Genomic DNA, 9408 nt, shown 5'->3' with positions numbered 1-9408 from the left:
TTTTTTTTTTTTTTTCATTTGAGGAAGATCTTGCTGTGTTGTTCAGGTTGGCTTCAAACTCCTGGGATCAAGTGGTCCTCCTGCCTCCCCCTTCTGAGTGCTCAGACTACAAGTGCATATACATCCCATAGTTTAAATTAGAAATTTAAAAAGAGATTATGAACCCCCATAGTGTCTCCTTCACATCTGAAATAAATGCCGGCCTGGCCACAGCTGCCAAGATTCTTGTGGCCAAAATAGGCAAAGCCAGGTGAACAGCTGAGCGTCACTTCCGTGGCTAGGCGTCACCCTGCTAGCTCCTCAGGAAGGCCTGTGCATGGCCCAGACGCCTCAGCCTGAGGAGAGTCTGCAGCTGCTGGCAAGCACCAGGAACAAGGCCGCAGCCACCGTAGAAGGCTGCAGAGACTCAACTTGGCCAGGCAGAGTGAAATAGCCCCACATAGACATAGAGGTGATGAAGTCGAAACAGTTTTTGTAAATCTTAATTGCCTATGAGACTCATGATTTTTTATGTCACACTGTCAAATGTGAGATACTAGAACTTACTGGAGATTCAGATTCAAGGGCGGCACCTCAACAAACGAGCAGCAACTCAACTATCTTTGCTTTTCTAAAACCCCAGCCTTCCTGCTTCCAGAGAGGTAGAATCAGCATGTCTTGGAGTAGGAGTTTTAAGAAAAACTTCTTCATTTTTTTAAAGAGTGTATTTTTTTCTTGTATTCATTTGTATCAATACATAATTGTACATACTTATGGGGTACAATGTATTACTTTATACCTGTAAACACTGTGTAGCAGATCAAATCAGTGTAATTAACATATCTATCACTTCAAACATTTGCCATTTCTTTGTAGGGAAATATTTAAAATCTTCTAGTTTTTTTTTAAATAACTATTCGTTAACTAAATTCTATTGGGCAAAAGTTAGAAAAGGTAGTGTAGAGCCAGCCAAATAGCTCAGCAGGTGAAAGTGTCTGCAAGCAGGTACAGGGACCAGAGGTTCGATCCCCGGGCCTGCCATACCAGCCCTGCCCCCCGGGGTGCGCTGAGATGGCAACTGAGACTGTGTGTGGTGCCACACACCTGTAATTCCCAGCTCCTGGGAGGCTGTAAACAGGCCAATCACTATGAGTCTGATCTAGTAGTGAGACCCTGAACACCCTGTAGACCCTTCCCCAAAATATTACAAAAAGAAAGAAAGAAAAGGAAGTATAATCGCAGTGCATAAACTTAACTCACAACAAAATCTGTAATAGCTGATGTGGGAGTGTGTTTTTATAACAAATACATGGGTTTTAGCCAGATACAAATAGCTGAGCTTCAGCCAATCCCAGGCTCCCAATGGACGAGACCACACTCAAGGCAGCAGCTCACTGTAACTAATCCAGCTATTTCTATACTTTCTGCCCATGTTCCACTGCATAACCCTGCTGTGACTCAGCACAGCTCGCTGAGCCCATTTATAGAACGGTGCCTGATTTAGCAATTGTTCTTCACTCTAATTGTTATATACTTCTTTCAAATTGTTAGACTTGCCTGAAATTAAAATTAAAAAAGATGAGTGTACCACAGTTATTGAAAATGTAAAACACAACCATATTTTTTTCGGAAATAGCAGGTATGTATCACTTTTTTAAAAAATCATTTATTTCATTGTTCTTTGTTAGTTGCTGGATTGTCTAAAATGTCAAGCTTGCCTTTTTCAGCTTCTGAATTAGGAAGTTTAATATTATTCATGATGATGCCATCATCCTGGTCTTCAGATTCCGAACTGTCCCCTGAACTGTCTTGGGAACTCCCTTCTAAACTATCTTTTCTTTGAATCTACCCGATTCATTTCAAATAAGACTGCATCCATTTGTATAACGTTGCCTACAGTCCTGTCAATATGTTCAAAATTGAAATGACCAGGAGGAGTGGCCTCCATTTCTTTTCTGAGCCCTTCCTTTCCCTGGGCCATCTGTGGGAGAAAGCTCTGAACTTGGTCTAATGATAGACTCCTCTCTATCCTGCTTGAAGAGTAGAGGGTTTTCTGGAATTAGGCTTGGAGTTGATGAGCAACTTCTTCTATATACCTCTTGGGCCATCACCCGCAGTTAGAAACTCTTTGGAGACGCAACCCCTGAGCATTCCTGGGTGGGAGATGAAGAACTTCAGCTGACACAAGACCTGCTGGGGACCTCCATACATCTGCAGCCATCCTTGTGTGACAACCACACAGCCCACCAAACAGCGCTTCTGCCCAGTTCCCTAGAACTTTTTTTTTTTGCAGAACCGGGGATTGAACTCAGGCCCTTGTGCTTGCCAGGCAAGTGCTTATTCTACAGAGCTATCTCCCTGGCCCCTAAAACTTTTTTTTTCCAAAATTTTATTGATAAACAAATAGCAATGAGACAGTTTCAAATCAAATCGGAAGTACAATTTCAACAAATAACACACTGCATATATTCTTCTTAGTGGTTAATTGATGTACAAGATGCGGACTTGAGATCCTATTTACAAACACCATTAGAATAAATCATTCTATTCATTACTAGAAATTTTTTTAAGAAAAATCTCTCAGGAGTTTTTGTAGAAGAGTCAACATCAATGACTTCATACTTAACCTGGTTGGGAAAGGCAGCTGGGTAGATTTTTTAGTCCATTGAGTCTCATCCCTCCCCTGGGATCCTGATTTAACATCTGAGTGAGATCCTGGTATCTGGAAACTTAATAGAGAGCCCAGGATGACTTTTAAAATTGATCAAGTTTGAGAAGTACTGGGCAGACAGGGTTTCCCACACTTCTCCTGTGACAAGAATTATCTGGGACTGTGGAAACTTCCTGCTTCCATCAGACATATCTAGACTAGTCCTCCACCATCCTTCTACCTCCAAGCTAGGCAGATTATACATTGTTTAAGTGGTTTGTGTACACAACAAAGAACTAATCAGCCATAAAGAAGGGTGTATGTGAGGGACCAGGGAGATGGCTCAGTAGAATAAGTGCTTGCCTGGCAAGCACAAAGGCCTGAGCTCAATCCCTGGTTCCACCAAAAAAAGAAAAAGAAAAAGAAAAAAAAAAAAAGGTGCATGCAAGTATTTGCAGTGAAATGGATGGATTTTGAGATGATAATAGCAGGTGAAATAAATAAGACCCGGAGTGTTAAATATTGCATAGGTTCTCTAAAATGGGAGACCCCTGAATACAATTCAAAGTTAAAATAGAAGACCACAAAGATACACTGAGAGGGAAACTCCAGAGATGGGAAGATCTGAGAAGGTAGGGAGAGAAGGGTGCTGGGAACAGAAAGTACAAGTGACTCAGATTCAAGATGCTCGAGTACCAACTCCCTAGAGTAAATTAATTTCCATGTGTTGCAAATATATACTATTAAAAAATCAAAGTGTTGAGTAGTGCTCTCTGTTAAAAGCCATTCATTTTTTCCACTCTGTGTGTGTGTGCGTGTGTGTGTGTGTGTGTGTGTGTGTGTTATACACTATGGTCATGGTCATCAAATATAACCTTTTTGTTACAAATATATTTTACAAGCTATACTAAAGGCATTTGGAAAAAGGAAAATGAAACTGCTATGCTAAACATGAAGATAACTTCAAAAAAGTTGATTTAGATATCATTTGACTGTTATATTTTCTTTTAAACTGCAATAATTTATGTATTTGTATATTTGCTTTAGAACTACATATAATTTTACCATAATAAAATAAGCGTTTCATTTGGGGGAGTTATTGTTGGAAACACAAATTCCTTTGCCCCAGACCAAGGGAATCAGAATGTCTGACTCAGAGATCTAGCGATCTGTTTATTTAGGACAGAAAACAGGAAGAAAGCCTTTGTGGGAGTGGAAAGGGGTCTGGGCATGGGGACGATAAGAGGTAACAGAGGAAGGAAAAGTAAAAAGGATCAGGGTGTGATGCATACAGTGCCAGTCCCCATGGTGCACGTGCTCATTATGTGTCACAAAGATATATTAATAAAAAGAGGGGGAGGCTATCACCTGATTCTTGTTATTTGTGACTGGTAATAAGGGCTCATTGAGTCACATCTTCAACTTGCTATTAGAGTCTCCCAGGAACTTGTGTGCCTGTGGTACAGTATGCAAACCCAGGCATTTATCATTAGAGACGTTGAGCACACACGGTGTTATGCAAACATCGGTCACTACTATACAATTCCAGAACACTTCCAATGTTCATCTGGGGGCTTTTAAAATATCTGGATGCTAATCCTAAGGTCAGGCCTGGCAAGTGTGTGGGAGAGCTTCTGGCTACCCTGCACCCGCAGGACCTCTCCGGACCAAACCCAGGCACGCCGCATGAGTGAGACCCTCTGCTGCACCCTCAAGACCCCTCCACCACTTGGAGCCTCCCAAGCTCCCCAACCCTGCTGAGTGAGAACTTCTGCTGTGTTCCCAGGAACCCTCAGATCCAGCCCAAGCCCAGGCCCTCTGCCGCACTCTTGGGACCTGTCCACCCCTCCGGGGCACTCCCAAGCCTGCCAAGTGAGTGAGAACTTCTGCCTTGCTCTCAGGATCCCTAGACCCAGCCCAAACCCAGACACTGCAAGTATATGGGAGAGCTTCCCCTCTCCCCTGTGCCCCCTTGTCCCCTTCAGACCCAGCCCAGACCTGGCATACAGGCATGGGGTAAAATTCTGCAGCTGCAGTCCCTGCAGAGAGAGTAGGGGACAGAACCACCCAGCTAGTCCAGGAGCAGAACATCTTGCCAGAGGGGCACAACAGGTTCACTCTCAAGGGCTGCAGCAGGAAGGAGCTGAGCACAGCAGCCAGACCCAAGCATGGACAATTGGATAAATTCAAACTTTGTAGATCTGCACCTGAATATCAGTAGGTGCTAAGATTATAACTACACCAAAGCTCTACAGAAAGGTCAGAGGACAGTGCTATACAAAATGACGAGAAGGAGCAAAATGCAATCTCAGACCCCAAGCCCACCCAGAACAAGTGCAGAGGACACTAATACAGAAGAAATTGGGAATCACACAGCTGAAATCTCTGAATCAAGAACATCTGAAATAAAGAAACAACTGCAGAATGGTATAGAGGAACTCAGATCAGAAATAACCTCTGAAATTAAAAAAAAAAATCTCTGAATTAATAGCATCTGAAATAAAGAATCAAATACAGAAACATGGAGGAAACCTGATCTGAAAAAAATCTCTGTAGTAAAAGAATTAATAACTGCTTCTAAAGAAGACATCGATAAAAAAAAATAGAGATTAGAAAAATGACAGATTGCTCTGACCGGAAGTGGAAGTGGAGCAAAGATGCAGGACCATCAGAACGTGCCCATCGACATCCAGACCCGCAAGCTGCTCGACTGGCTGGTGGACAGGTGGCACTGCAACCTGAAATGGCAGGGTCTGGTGCTGACGATCCGAGAGAAGATCAACGCTGCCATTCAGGACATGCCGGAGAGCGAGGAGATTGCCCAGCTGCTGTCTGGCTCCTACATTCACTACTTCCACTGCCTGAGGATTGTAGACCTTCTTAAGGGCACTGAGGCCTCCACAAAGAACATATTTGGCCGGTACTCTTCCCAGAGGATGAAGGACTGGCAAGAGATCGTCTCCCTGTACGAGAAGGACAACACCTACTTAGTGGAGCTCTGCAGCCTCCTGGTTCGCAACATCAACTACGAGCTGCCCTCGCTAAAGAAGCAGATCGCCAAGTGCCAGCAGCTGCAGCGCGAGTGCAGCCGCAAGGAGGAGGAGGGCCAGGCGGGGGTGGCGGCGCAGCTGGAGCACTTCCGGCTCGCGTGCAAGCAGTACGGCATCTCGGGAGACAACGTCCGAAGAGAGCTGCTGGCCCTGGTGAAGGACCTGCCGAGCCAGCTGGCCGAGATCGGGCAGGGGCGCAGTCCCTGGGTGAAGCTATTGAGCTGTACCAGGCCTTTGTGGACTTTGTGTGTGAGAGCCCAGCGGAGCAGGTGCTGCCCATGCTGTGGTTCGTGCAACGGCGGGGAGACGCGACCGTGTATGAGTGGAGGACGGGGACGGAGCCAACTGTGGTGGAGCAACCGCGCCTCGAGGAGCCTCCTGAGCCGGTGGAGGCGGGCGCGATCGACTGGGGCGACTTTGGGGTGGAGTCTGAACCTGGTATCTCTGCTGAGGCCGCTGGCATCGACTGGGGCATCTCCCTGGACCCAGAGTCCAAGGAAGCTGTGGGTGACGGGATAGACTGGGGCGACCCCAGTGCTGCTCTGCAGATCACGGTGGTGGAAGCGGGGACCGAGGCCCCGGAAGGTGTAGCGAGGGGCCCAGACGCCCTGAGCCTGCTCAAGTACCCCGAGACCCGGAGTCAGTTCATCGACGAGCTCATGGAGCTTGAGATCTTCCTGTCCCAGAGAGTAGTGGAGATGGGCGAGGAGGCTGACATCCTGTCCGTGAGCCAGTTCCAGCTGGCCCCTGCCATCCTGCAGGGCCAGACCCAGGAGAAGATGGTTGCCATGGCGTCCACGCTGCAGGAGCTGATTGGCCGGCTCACCAGCCTGCAGATGCAGCACCTGTTCATGATCCTGGCCTCCCCGAGGTACGTGGACCGAGTGACGGAGCTCCTACAGCAGAAGCTGAAGCAGTCCCAGCTGCTGGCCGTCAAGAAGGAGCTGATGGCGCAGAAGCAGTAGGAGGCGCTGCAGGAGCAGGCGGCGCTGGAGCCCAAGCTGGACCTGCTGTTAACAAAGACCCGGGAGCTGCAACAGCTGATTGAAGCCGACATCTCGAAGCAGTATGGTAGGCGCCCCGTCAACCTGCTGGGGACCTCCCTCTGAACTGGGTGCCCAGCAGTCACTGCATGAAGAGTGGAAGCTGATGTCGGAGCCTTCCCAGCTAGCGCCTGGCTACCTGGAGCCCAGAGAGGGACAGGTGGGAGTCGTCACCTGATGGCCACCACGCCTCCACCCCAGGAGCTCTCAAGATTGGCTCTGCCGCAGTGGACCGCCGCTTCTTGTACCTAATAAAAGAAGAAAAGGCAAAAAAAAAAAAGAAAGAAAGAAAGAAAAATGACAGATTCCTTGAATGAGCAATACAGGAAAGAAATAGATCACATGGAACAGAGTCAAAGAGATATAGAGGAAATTAAAATCCCAATCACAAGCTTGCAAAACCATTTGAGCGAAAGTGAAAGTAGTTTCACATCTTGAAGATGCAGCTAGTGAAAAGGGACTTAATATTTAACATATCAATACTTGATGAAACATACCTGTTCCATGTTATGCCTAAGATGTTTGACACTCAGACAGATAGTGAGGTTAAGCTCAACAGCCTAGGTTGTAGGGTAATAACAATAAGCTTCTCTTTTGGAGGGTTAACAACCTTAGTTTGCAGATCAAAAATTAGAGAAAAAAAGGAGGGCTGCAAGGACAGCCAACAGTTTGTCCCTAGCCTTTCAAGGTCAATTAAGACTCAGGACATAGGAGAACCTGTACTGTAACATCCTGTAACTCAGTTGTGCCCCAAATTTTCTGATCAAGGAGATTATGGGACCACAGAGGAAAGTGATCGATGATGTAGAGTGTGCCTAAGGAGAGTCACTTGGAGAGAAAACATTCTCTCAAGCTTTAACAGAGAACAAATTGGTCAAGCAATGGCCGTGATTCCTCCACATGGCTGACACTGACAAAGGATCTGCAAACTGCGGTACAGGGTTTCAGGTTAAATCTTGAGGGGATTTGACTGACCTTATCAGATACAAAAGCTACATTTCTTGTTATATAGGTCTTGCTTTATCTTGGTCTTAATCATCCAGCAAAAAAGTCTAAAAATGAAGCATAAAAAGTAAAGCCATATCAATATGCTTAGCTGTAAAAGGCTCAAGTCAACAACTTCTGACATCACCAGTCTTATGGAAAACCCACTACTATTATGGACTAGTGGACTATTTTGGAAAATTTTGCTGAATTCACACACTTATAATATTGAAACAACAAAGCTAAACAAAAAAAGGAGATACAAATTAACAACCATTTTGTATCTGTATATTCAAAATAGTTAGGATAGATACACAGCTACATTCTCTTAATTCAATGAATAGAAAAATTTGTTCTAATAGTATTTGTGAACAGGACATCATGTCTGCGTCTTGTACAATGAATAACCTCTAAGACAACAGTATGCAATGTATTAATTATTGAAACTATCCTACTAATCAGATTTGGAACTGTCTCATTGCTATTTGTTTCTCAATAAAATTGTGGGGACAAGAAATATTACATTCCATTAAAAAAAATAATCTGGATGCTGAGACAGTAGTCCAACCGAGTCAGTGAGCACCCATGTGGTGGGTGCACTCTGACGCACTCCTCGTGACTACAGCGTCCAGCCAAGCTCAGAACCACATGGCTTCTACACCCCAGAAAGCCCCTGCTAACGCACCCTGCCACGATCTCGCGCTGCTGCTCTGCACTCCATGAACACCTCCTCAACCTGCTCTTTTCAGCTACTGCCTAATTTTGTTCTCATGTCCCCAAAATTCTTAAGTTCTTACGTCCTTCTCACAAATGGTGACCGAGTTTTCTATTGGGTTTTTTTAAAAAAATCATTTATTTATTTATTTATTTATGTATTTATTTATTTATTACAGGACTCATAGTGATCCTCCTGTTTCAGCTTCCCCAGAGCTGGGATTACAGGCATGCACCACCACGCTCAGTTTTGGAGTCAACATGGCATGCAGTACTGGAGATTGAACCCCGGTCCTTGTGCTTGCCAGACAGGCACTTACACCACTGAGCTATCTGCCCAGCCCTCCGATTGGTTTCGTACACTTTTCATGAGGCTGGTCATAGACATGATCCAAACTGCTCTAATTCAGAGAGTGAATGGGGAAGACCAAATGAATGAGTTTATTTAGGGTAAATTCACCAATGATACTCTTCAGAAGCAATGTTTTAATCTATTCAGTAAACACATATGGAGCACAAATTACGTTGCAGGCATTATGCTAGCACAGTTTCTCCTCCACCAGTGGAAATCAAGGGGGAAGCTGGCTATACAAGAGATGATTTCTGCTCTGCCATGTTCTGCCACACTGGAATGCAGATAAGAACATGGAGAAGCATCTAATCTGCCACACCTTACCACAAAGAGCAAGATGGTAGCTTTTTAGCCTTTATAGCCATATAGTCTCTGTGACATTTCATCAATTCTATCATTGCTATTATAGTACAGAAGCAGGCATAGCCATGTGCCAGTAAAACTTCATGTATAGCTGCCGAGTTCTGGGAGCCCCCAGACCCAGTCCTAGCCCAGGAATTGCTGCCGACTTCCGGGAACCCCCAGACTCAGTCCTAGCCCAGGTCCACAGCAGGAAGGAGCTGAGCACAGCAGCCAGACCTAAGCCAGACGCAGCTGGATAACTCCAAACTCTGTAGAGCTCCACCTGAACTTCAC

The 9408-nt window shown here is 45.4% G+C and overlaps 2 pseudogenes across 1 annotated transcript; one reads left to right on the top strand and one right to left on the bottom strand.

Moving 5' to 3' along the window:
- Positions 1 to 1650: 1650 nt before the first annotated feature.
- On the bottom strand, positions 1651 to 2186 carry LOC101578320 (annotated as a pseudogene).
- Positions 2187 to 5286: 3100 nt separating this feature from the next.
- On the top strand, positions 5287 to 6961 carry LOC101577925 (annotated as a pseudogene). Its single transcript, XR_192803.2, has one exon. The product of XR_192803.2 is annotated as a CDK5 regulatory subunit-associated protein 3 pseudogene (transcript).
- Positions 6962 to 9408: the final 2447 nt, after the last annotated feature.

This window comes from Octodon degus, unplaced genomic scaffold (assembly GCF_000260255.1).
Source record: "Octodon degus isolate 3935 unplaced genomic scaffold, OctDeg1.0 scaffold00158, whole genome shotgun sequence".
Lineage (NCBI taxonomy): Eukaryota > Metazoa > Chordata > Mammalia > Rodentia > Octodontidae > Octodon > Octodon degus.
This window is presented reverse-complemented; position numbering and strand designations above follow the sequence as displayed.